This window comes from Vigna unguiculata, chromosome 5 (genome assembly GCF_037176805.1).
Source record: "Vigna unguiculata cultivar grain cowpea cultivar isolate G323 ecotype 2 chromosome 5, ASM3717680v1, whole genome shotgun sequence".
Classification (NCBI taxonomy): Eukaryota; Viridiplantae; Streptophyta; class Magnoliopsida; order Fabales; family Fabaceae; genus Vigna; species Vigna unguiculata.
Window position 1 is genome coordinate 14,806,489 of NC_140796.1, and position 12,944 is coordinate 14,819,432.

The window sequence follows — 12,944 nt, forward strand, 5'->3', positions numbered from 1 at the left end:
ATACTTTTTCACCTGGTTTTAATTGAAAGGTAAAAAAGTATATTCACTAATAGTTTTAAAATTCCGCACCATTAAATGTGCAACCCAATTAGCGAGCTTTTGAGAGAATCATTGCTTTTTCGTGGCCATATATTTCTTTTAAATTATTTTATAAAATAAGAGGGTCTGTTACACAAAATCTTATCTTGTTTGAATGCTTTTACTTATTTTTTAATAACATTATATAACCCATTTATATAAATGCAATAAATAATGTTTCCTGCAATGTTAATTTAAGTTTTTCTTTGGTAACATTTGATATGTTCATAATTATCATATGAGAATAAAATATTAAGTTAAGATTAAATTAAGAATAATCATACATGTAATTAATATGATAAAAAGAAAAAAATAATGTAAAATATATAATTAATTATCATTGTAAAGTAAACAAAATAATGTATTAAGAAACATATGTTAAAGTTTTTCAGAGATACTAAAATAATGTATTAAGAAACATATCTAAAAGTTTTCCTAATATTTTGATCAGAAATATTTCCTAATATATTCTTAAAATGTTATTGTTAGTGAATATTTAAGTCCATTGCATAACTATATATAAGTATATCTATAATTATCTATAATTTATAATTTATAATCTATAACAATATATAAAGATGATTTCCTCTTTTGTGTCCATATTTTATAATACCAATTCTACCTTTTATAATATAATTATTTATTAATTTTTTTAAAATTAACGGTTATTTTTACCTATTTTCTATAAAACTGTTTATCTTTTTTTCTTTCTTTTTTTATTCATCAACAATTAATTTCTCTATTCATTTCACTTTATTTTTAATAAATATAAATTTATTTTATATATTAATTTAATAACATTACACTATTATCACCTACTAACATACTATCATTCATATTTATTAAAAAATACGTACACACGGACGTGGGAATATTTAAGTCCATTGCATAACTATATATAAGTATATCTATAATTATCTATAATCTATAATTTATAATCTATAACAATATATAAAAATGATTTCCTCTTTTGTGTCCACATTTTATAATACCAATTCTACCCTTTACAATAAATTATTTATTAAATTTTTTAAAATTAACGGTTATTTTTACCTATTTTCTATAGAACTGTTTATTTTTTTTTCTTTCTTTTTTTATTCATCAACAATTAATTTCTCTATTCATTTCACTTTATTTATTTTAATATATAAATTTATTTTATATATTAACTTAATAACATTACACTATTATCACCAACTAACATACTATCATTCATATTTAAAAAATACGTACACACAGACGCGATAGCGCCCGCGCCTGTGTGTACGCTAGTTATATATAAAGAGGATTATCTTCTTTGTCCACATTTCTTTCTTTCAATTTTACTCTTACTTATTATTTTAAAAATTAATTATTTTATAAATAGTGTACTTTTAATTGTTATTCTAAAAACTTCTTTTGTCTTTAAGTATCATTTTAAAAACCTCTTTTGTGTATATATATATATATATATATATATATATATATATATATATATATATATATATATATATATATATATATATATATATATATATTATTTTTCCAATTTTACATTTAGCAACTATTTTAAAATTAATTATATATTGTGAAAGTAAATATTATTTATCTTAACTCAAATTTTTATGAAAATTAAAAATTGCAAATACACAAACACCTATCATGTCTGTGTTTTTGTTATTATATTATATCATAGATATTTTTTTATTAAAGATTTTTATTTTAATTTAGAAAGATTAATTTAAAAGAAAAATTAAATAAATAAAACAATTAAATATAAGAAAATGATTGAAAAATTTATAATATTAGTTATAAAATAAAGGGACATATATTTATTATAAGCCCCATTTTTAGCTTTGTAAATGTTTGGGCCTAGCCTTTTGTGGGCCTAAGGCCAGCCTAGTAAGGGGACCCAATACCCTTTTTAGACCCTAACCCCCTTCACTCTGTCTCATTTTTCAGAAACCAACTTTCAGTTCCCTTTTCTTTTCTCCAGCTAGAGCTCTGCTAGGGCATGTCCAAGTTCCCCTTAAAGTGAAACGAAACCAGCTCCTATTAAGTGCAAATTGAAACTCAAGCTCACGTTTGGTTCCTCTTTCTTTTCCTCTAAACTTAGTCTCGTGAGGATTCCAATCCTAACTTCATCTTCTGTTCTTAACTGTAACTTTTCCAGCTTCTTGAAGTTGTTCCTGTCCTCGCACTGCGTGGCTCGTCTTCTTTAAAGTTCAGCTTTACTTAAGGAAAGGGAAGCTATGTTTTTTAAGTTCTAAAGCTATTTCTGTATGTTTATAGGTTGTTCTATGTTTTGGGTGCTTGAATGGTATATTAATCATGTGAAAATAGCTGGCTTGTATTCTGGATGCTGCTCTGTGTTGTTTTTCTGCCTTGCATGCATGGAACACTGGGGGAGAACTGGTATTCTCGCCCAAGCGAGCTCGTCTTGCCTAGGCGAGAATAGTAGAAGCTCGCCTAGGGTTATGTCTCAAGCACTCGCTCAGGCGACCAGTTTTGTCTTGAGTGACACATTGTCTCGCTCAGGCAAGAAGGTCTCGCCTAAGCGAGAATTCATGAAATCTCTCAAGGCCACTGTTGGCAGTCTCGCCTAAGCGAGATCCCGTAGCTTGAGCGAGACAACTTCCCTCGCCTGAGCGAGGGTGTCTAGCTTGAGCGAGGCTGCTGCCGAGGGGTGCTTTAGCTCTATTTTTCTTTCCTGTTTGATTGGTGGTCTGTGTGATTGGTTTAATTTCCCCTTGAAATCCTAAAGTATGTAAATATGCTTGGTTGTGTGATTCCTAGGAACTGAAATTGGTATGTTGGCATGAATAACACATGGATTTTGGGTTGTTGGTTGAGAAATTTCATGAGAATTGGATGTTTGAGATAAAAGTGGTGGTTATGGTATGAAAAACATGAATTCGGTGTGAGATAGGCGTAATTCCATGAGTCTCGTGGGGAGATCTCATGGTGGTGTGTAGTGTATATAATTAAGATAAGGATTCAAGTAAAGATCGCATCCTGAAACTCTAAAGGATCAGTTAGTCTCACGTAGATAAGAGTAGCGGGAGGCCCTAGTCTTTGGCAGGATAATGGCCTTAGATGCTTGAAGGCTAACCTTGTGTGTGGTAGGGTGAAACCCATTGGCAATGGCTCTGCAGAGCAGTAGAGGCCACCACAAGTGCAAGCGTCCAGTGAATCCGATCTTATTATATTTATCCGGATAATTGAGTCTAGTGTCCTGCTTGTTTGCTATAACATGAATTTATGCGTACTTTGTTGTGAGCTTGAGAACTGTTTTAAGTATTTGTTTGCTAAAATATGATAAATTGTTTTACACTAGCTTACCCTTTTATTTTTGTGTATGTTCTTGTCCTGCTTTCTCTTTTGCGATGACCACCTTATGGTGGGAGCAGATGGGGGAAGCACTGAAGGCAGACCTGATGGTGGCAACAGTGTTGTGTAGTTTGAACCTGTTCTTTGTGGCTCTTCGGAGCAGTTTATGGTCCTAATGCCTTTTTGTAATTCCTTGCTCCAAGAGCACTCTTTTGCAAACTGTAAAACTCTTGTCTAGCACGACTTGTATGGCATCCTTGGTGTGCCTTGGTATCTTTTGTCAGGTTTTTAAGGAGGGGGTTTCACTTGGGAACACCAATGAGATCTGAGCCTAACCACATAAGACATTGACACCACTCTCAACCCAAAACCTTAAGGCGATGGGTTTATGGGCCTTGATCCTTATATGGTGCTCTACTTTCTCATTTCTAGTCAATGTGGGACTTAGACTCACACTTGGATTCCTAACAATCTCCCCCTCAAGGGTGAGTCCCTTCAACCACATTGGTACACTCCCCGTCCAGCAGAAGCATTCCCAACCACGAGTACTCATTTTCTGCCCTTTTTTGTACCACCGTTCTTTTCTTAACGGGACACGCTTACCCACACTATCAGGAAGACTTTCGATACTAGGACTATACTGGTACTGCACTCGTCTGAGCCGGTATTAACCATCGGCTCTGATACCACTTGTCAGGGTTTTTAAGGAGGGGGTTTCACTTGGGAGATACAACACCAATGAGATCTGAGCCTAATCACATAAGACACTGACACCACTCTCAACCCAAAACTTTAAGGCGATGAGTTTATGGGCCTTGATCCTTATATGGTGCTCTACTTTCTCATTTCTGGTCAATGTGGGACTTAGACTCACACTTGGATTCCTAACATCTTTTACATACTTTCTTGGATGACTGTAATAGTGAATCCTCATGCATATTGTTCATCTGATTGCTCTTTTATTACTATAATTATACGATGTTGTTATTTAGTAGATTTAATCTATTTAAATGGGATGTCACATTTATTAATAATAAATAAATAATTTAGTATTGTAAAATAAAATAAATAATAACTTATACCTTTAGTATTATATAACTTAGTTATAATTTAATTTATAGAAACATTTTACCTTAATTCTTTATGACACTTGGTCTAATTTTTCATATTACACCTTTCTCTGTCACGTCTCTCCCTAAAAATGTCGTTTAGTATAATGAAAGAGAAAAAGTGAGTAATATTGTAGCACAGAAATGATGTCGTTTTCATCAGTATTCTCATAATCATTGCTCAATTATTGAAGCTTTATAGGAAAAAAGATACTATCAATTTCACTTTCACTACCTCCACGTTTACATAGGAAAATATTGACAAAACAAAGGAAAATAACAGTTGCATAATGCAGTAGTGGATTGAGTATAAGTATTTACATATTTTGTAGGTAATTAATTTTAAAGAAATTATTAAAAATTTAAATTTTAAAAAAAGTAAGAATATTTATTTAAACATAATTATAATCACATATTAATTAATATTAATTTTTATTTAATAAATAATTGTGATAATTATAAATAACTAAATATATGTTCAACTATCTTAATTATTAGCCAAATTAAACTTTTCTACTAAAATTATAATTTTTTATTGTATTAAAAATAAAATATGTCAATATTTGTTATACTTATACAAATTATTTATCATACTAATAATGTAAAAATTGGATTAATGATTAATTTTGATTTAGAAAGCATCGTGTAAAGTTTCATACTCACCTTTATCTCTAGAATTGTTTCCTTCTATTTTCTCTAACTTTCTTTCTTTATATTTCAAATTTTGATAACATTTTGAGAAGTTGAGGATTAATTCTAACTTATAAGATTTTCAAACCGAATAAAAGATTCAAATCTTATTCCGGGTCCGTTTTCACTCAAGTGAAAGATATTTCGCCTAAGTGAAGGATTGTTTGTTCAAACAAAAAATAATTGCAACTCAACCCTTAAATTTGTTCAATCTTCGTTCAAGCTAAAAGATTTTTTTTTTATTTTTTTATTTCTTTTTTTTCTCTTCTTTCCTATTTGATAGATTGTTTTGAATGCATATTATAAATGTAAAATTAATATTAGTTTGTATATTTAATTGATTTTTTATTTTATTTAAGTAAATGTTTTATAGAAATTATTATTGAGAATGATAAGACTTGTATGAATATGTGATCACATATATGGGATGATAGTGAATTATTGTTTTTTTGTATATCAAGTATTGACACCTACATTACAACATATATCCCCTTATGAACTAAGTCACATAAACTTATTTCAAGTGGTGAGATGCTACATGAAATCCTAACACATCGCGACATGTATAGATATATTGAATGAGTTGTAATGGACTTACCCTAATTTCATGATTTTTTTTAGTTCACTTGTAAATCCAAGTCTTTGATTGGATCAAATGTTAATAGGACATACTTAATACGAGTATTTCGAAAAACGATTCTACTTCTTCAATATATTTAATGAATTGATCCTTGTGCAATCTTTATTGAACTTGTATATTGGTATCATAAGTGGTAAAGTAAAGGAATGTAAACGATGTTGTCATAACACATTTAAAAAATGTAATGGTTAAAAGGGAAGTACACAAATCACATCTCCAATATAAAGAAAATAGCTTAATTAAACTCACGAAACAATAATATTTGCTTGTCACTAAAATCTCTTCAACTTTTCTACTGTTGTCTTATTGACTCGATGTTGAGCTCAAACATTTTGAGAGATGTCCCTCCCAAATACCATTGTGGGACAATTCAACCTGGGCTATTCAACTATAGAGACTTGAATGTTCTTAAGTGATATGGTTTTAAAAATAATGCTTCACAAATTCTCTTCTCAAATAATCATGAAATACAAACTACATTTAAAAATTTGTCTACCATGAGCTATATTTCAATATAAAGAAACAAATATTTAACAATCCATATGAAATAGTTCAAGAAAGCACTAGTTTTAAGAAAAGATCCAAGGGATTAGGGGTTTACAACCCAAAGACCCTATATTTCACCTATATCATATCTCACTAGAGAATGAAAAGTTGAAATAGGAAAACCACTCACCTAAAATAAACATTTGATAAAACTTGAAAATGAGAAAGGAGGGAATTGATAAAGATGCTAAGAACAATGAAGGAAGGAAGGTGATCTTTTCTCTCATAATCCTCAACTCACTTATTCCCTTGTTCCAAAAACTGGTTATGTTCTTCATTTCTCGTCTAGCATAAACTAATTAAGCTTCACTTGATCTTCTAAAAGTAGAGGTTGAATTAGTTGTTGTCTATAAAGTAGAATATGCACAAGATGCGATCCTAGCTAAAAAAATAATGGTGAAAATGGTATAGGGAAAATAAAGGAATTTTGAATGAATTGGTTAGCAAACCACATGATGGTGAATGACACAAGTTGCCATCTATGTGTTTTGCAATCGGTTAACAATAAGAAGACTAATTAAGATCAAATAAGCCACTAGACTAGTCATTAGATAGATGTAAAAAGGTGAAAATTTTGACATTAGTAAAAACCACTTGATTTTCCCACTCCTTGTTGGTAGAGCAACATATTCTTCCTTCCTTTAGTTGTGATAAAGTGCAATAAAAGTGAAGGGTGTAGGTGTGTATTTATGGCAATGGTTGGAACTAAAAGACAAAACATTTAACTAAGAAAGTTATTTTTCCTAACAATACAAGTGTTGTGAATTTGAAGGAAGGAGAAGAAAACATAAAATCACAAGCTTGTTGCATAAAAATTAAGGTTAAATATGTTTTGGACGCGAAATTGGAATTCGTCATTGTTTGAAACATTGATACATTTTGGTCTCAAACTTTAAAAATAAATGAATATAGTATTTTTAATCCAAATGTGTTTACTTTTTTTACATGTTAAATAACCTTCGAAATTGACATTTGAGCTATAATATGTCAAACAGTGTAAGCAACTCAAACATTAACGCAAAAAGTCGCTTGACACATCAAAAAATTTTAACCCAATTGTTAGAATAACTATATTAATTCATTTTTAAAGTTTGAGGATCAAATTATATCAAAGTTTCAAACATGAACAAATTCCAATTTCACATTAAAGTTTAGGGACTAAAAAAATACTTAATCCTTAAAATTATTCACGTCATGAGTATTACTTGTCATATAAAAAAAAAAATTCTTCTCTCTTTATTTGTTGGTGGCCAAAAATTACAAACGTCTAGGTTTGGCCTAATTGATTTTTATTGCTTATAAAAACCATGATTTGGTCTAATTCATCAAAATCAATTCATTATTCGTTTATTAAACTTGATTAATAACTATTTTTATGGAGTTAGCATTTTTATTTTTCAATCGTAGCATAGTTATACTTCATTTATGCTTTAATTATCTTCGACACATTAGAAATATTATTTTTCACATAAGTAAATTTAGTTTTTCATGAAATTACTCAATTTCACATGTAAGAGAAATAAACTATATTTTACTAGTTACAATAAGTCACAAACATTAAATTAATAATTAAAATAATAGCATGTATAATTTACATTAAAAAGTGTTATAAATTGGTTACTAAATTCTTGCTTCATAAAAGTTACTTTATCTAATAAAATATAGGTGGTAGGGTCAAACTAAGAAAAAGTCCCATCATAAGAATACTCCACTTGAACCTAATTTTCAAATTGGACTTCAAATATGACATGGACATCAAAATCCAAGAATATGATGTGGATCATCAAGACCAATACCATGACCCAATTCAAGACTTAGGTGGACTCATGACGAGAGGAAGACTTAGAAAGTCCCAAGAGATATTGCAATACAATGGTGACTCATCTTTTGGAGGCCCAATTGAAGATCCCACAACTTATTCTGTATTTATAAACCTTTGGGAATCCATAATATGGTAGAACATTTTTTCCAAAAATAACAGTGAGGTTATCTCTACTAGGGTTTTTCTTGCATCTTGCGATTTGATCAAGAATTTCCCAATTCTTGTAACGATCATCTTTAGCCTTATCAAACATTGATTTGTGAAGCCTTCCCTTTATCCAGGTTTTCTTTATTTTATTTAAAATTCCCAATTTTATGTTCTTAATTGATTCCAATTCCTAAACATTTGCATATATCTTATTTAAAATATGATCAAAGAACCTTTTTATTCTCTATTGGTAAGTAACCATTATAAATTGAGCTTGCATTCCTAACTTATAAATTATGTTGATCTTAGTCATTAACTCTTCTTTATTAGAACCCACATTTTGAAAAGTTTTGTTAAGTTGTTAATAGTAATAAACAACATTTCCTTTTTTACTTTACATAACTTTTTATCTCTTGAATACCGAGAAGTTATCCAAAGGTACGAAAGGTTGAAGAACTTTGTACTAGCCATTCTAGTGTAGTTGAATTTTGTTCCACAAGAAGAAGAAATGTTCACCCTTGTTATGTTAATTCCTCTACTTTATGTAATTATTATGACTGCATAGAAATGAAGAACCCTAACTCCAACTATATAAGAGCATAAATTGCTATAAGGGCACTCCATCTAACATTAACATGTAGATAATTTGGAATGTGACATAGCACACTCAAAATCCCAAGGAAATGCATGGAAAATAGGGTTAAATCAACCCCAAAAAAGAGTGATTCAAAGATGTATTTGATATAAAGTTTAAGAGTATGTCCAACCAAATATTTTTCCCATTAGAGAAATCTTACAAATGTTAATATATTGTATTACTTTTGACTCGATTATTGAATAATTATTCTTATTCATTCATTAAAGTAAGGACAATGATACTTTAACCTACTTTTTTTGACCCACTTTTAACCCACAACTTCAATCACCATTAGATCATACATCACATCACCAAAAAGAATAAAAAAAGATGATCTAATGGTGATTGAAGTGGTGGGTTAAAAGTGGGTCAAAAAAAGTGGGTTAAAATATCATTTTCCTTAAAGTAAATGTGACTTTAATAAATTGTGCTTTAAAGAGACTTACTAAACAAGATTTTCTTAGTTTATTGAAAAAAAAAATGCACAGAGAGAAAGATTTATAAAAGAAACAACAAGATCTTAATGCGAGGGACTTGAACTTGGAATCAAGCATTGATAGAGTGGCAAATTTATTTCTACCATTGGTAACCCTCTAATCACCATCTTTACTAAACGAATTTTCATTTTTAATGAGTAGATTGTTAAAATTTCAAGTGTGATCTTATTAAATTGGTTGAGGAGAAATAGAGTTGCAAATAACTAATTGAAATTGAAAAAAAATGTTAAGAAAATTAGAGGTATAAATTATTAATATAGAAGCTTGACTTTTAAAATTTGGATGCTTGCAACCACAATGTTATGTTGATAATGATGCACGAAGAATTTGATCTTGGATTTAGGTTGTAATTTGTATTTTTAATCATGTTGTCAATTATTATATTATTATTATTTGAATATTATGTAAGGTTGAAATTATCAAGTATAAAAGTACTCATACCTCTCTCATTTTTTTATTGAAATTACAAAAAAGTCAATTTCATTTATTCAGAAAATTCTTTTACTATAAAGAAGGACCTTAACATGAGAAAAATCAACATTTACTTGGATCTTTCTTACTTTAATATTTTAATCGAATCCTTGCTTCAAGAAGTTCATTGTGTATCTTTTATCCAACATCTTTCCTATATATGTTCATACTTTTCCAAGTGATTTTATTCCTATACTTTTCTTTTTTTTTTCACTTTTCTTCTCTTTTGTGTTATAATTTTACAAGTGATGATAGAAAATCTAGTTGGATGTTATATTTTCTTGTTTTCTTGAAGATTTTTCTTAATGCTTGAAATACACTAGATTGATTTAATAAGAGTGATTAGATCAGTAAATGTAACTTTTCCAATAGAATAAATTACTATAAATCTTTATGTTTATCTCTTTTTTTCATACTTTTTCAATTAATATACTATTTATTATATATTTAATATTCTTGAAATTTAAAAAATAATTAATAATATATTTCAAATCTTTATAAGGCTTGTTTTACAAATTTATTCAAATTAATGTAGTTAAAGTTAATAATCTTTTTCGTAAAAGTCTTTCATAGTTCATCTTATTCCTCTTTATTTAACCTATATTTCTAAAAACATATATAATATAAATGCTTAATTTATGATCATGTTCGTGTCAAATCAAACTGGAATAAAATATGTAAACTTTATGAAAAAAAATGAATAAAAGGCAATAGTTGACATTTTAACTATATTAAAACATTTTTATAATGCATTGAAATAAAATATTTACTTACCATTTTTATAATACTATAGTTTAAGACATTATTATAGAGTATATTTTATACAAGTTATACTTGCCTCTTAGAAACCTTAAGCTACCCATTTGCATAATGTTTTCATAAATTGAGTAGCTAATATTTTAACTTGAATAAAATGGGTTTTACCTCAAAATTCATTTAATTTAGCTTTACTTCTTACGTTTATAAAGTTCTTGTATTTTCTGAAATGTAAATGGAGTTTTTCTATATTATTCCTAAATTTATTTTGATATACGAGGGACTAAAAAAAAGCAGGAAAATTATATTTAAAATGTAGAAACAAAACTAACTTTTAAGGACTTAAAATATATTTTATCATTTACTTTTCATAGTCCATAGTGTTTTTTATTTTTACATGGAATAAGACAAATAAGAATAAGTCATGTCAACCTAAAAAGCATAACAAAAATTAAATTTTTAAGTTTGTTAAGCGACTAAATTAATGTAACACCCAATGTTTTTTCTTACTAAATATCTATAGTACAAATTACATAATTAAAAATTATAAACTAACTTTATTCAAAAAAAAACATAAAATTAAAAGATTAGGTTTTTAAGTTTGTTAAGTGACTAAATTAATGTAACATCCAATTTTTTTCTTACTAAAAGTCTATAATATAATTAACATAAATTACATAATTAAAAATTATAAATAAACTTTATTCAAAAGAAAAAATATAAAATTAAAAGATTATCTGAAGTGACCCTTGTCCATAGGGTCGTGTGTCTTTCCTTAATACACGTACTATCATATGTTCTCATATAAAATACTATTATCGTATGTGAAAATCATAACCAACAACCAAAATAGAAAGGTGAGTTAACATAAAACATCAAAACATTATAACCAGAATACTCATCAATCATAATATAACAACCTATTCAAACCTTACATAACCACACTAGCTCGCAACACCATCTAATTATACTATTTGTTTCACACAATCACACAAAACATGTTATCACAACAAATAATGCAACCACTAGTGATCTCAACATCAGGACGAGTTTGTAACTCTCGCACGTAGCTTACTAATACGTGCTCCATTTCCCTTACTCCCTAGGAGTCTTATGAAACTCACAGGTGCCACTTTCAATTACTCTCATTGTGAGTCCCGACAAAATTCACCTTCGGTACAACTATGTAGAGTTACTCTTCTCACTCATTCTCATGATTTTTATATGGATAAAGACCACTTGCTCTCTCGGAGTTTATCAAAAATCCAAGACTTCACTTTTTGATGAAACACACACACACAAACATATCAAGAATCATCTCTTACCCATTCATGATTTTGTACACAACCAAAACACATTCACAAATAAGACAAAAAAAAATTAAAAAAATTAAAACAAGTAAAACAATTAAGATAACTAAACCATTTAAAATTCAACCTTTCCCTTACCTCTTACTCTTCACTCATTCTGCTCCTTCAAAGCTCAACTTTTAGAACTTTCTCTTTTCTTTCTTACTTGAATTTCTTTCTTAAACTTTGTTCTCCTATATATTTATAAGCCTACTATTTAAAAGAAAAATACATTTTTTATTATTATCTAACAAGATATATAACTGTATATAAAAATATCTCATAATATCTAACAATGTCTCACGATATCTTTTAATTTGTACCAATAGAATATAAACTAATATCTAATAATATTTATTAATATTATTTTCTATTTAAATAATTATTAACTAGATATTTTTTTTAAATATTTTAAAATAAAATAAGTTTAAGTTGTAGCTAACCGTTTATCTTTTACTTAAAATATTAAAAAATATATTTTTCTAATTTTATATATTTTTTAATTATTAAAATTTATTGGATCTCATAATTAAAATCTCAAAAAGCTAGAACAAACCTTAAATAAAAATCACAACCAAAAATAAATCAAACTTGAATTTAAGTTTTTTAAGTAAGTCAAACTTATTTTAAGCCTAACCTATTTAAATTCAATTAGTAGCACTCCTTTTATTAATAGTTAAAAATTAGATGAAATAATATTTTTAGTTCTTATATGGTCAAACATAGTTAAAGTTCCTATATTCAGTTGAATTCTCAAACTTAAAAAGAAAATATAAATGTAGTCTCTTTTTCCTAAACAATTAATATGTTTTTTAAAATTGAATAATGATTAAAATTACCGGTTTTTAAAAGTTGAGTTGAGAAACACTAAAAATATGAAAGCTATTTTTTTT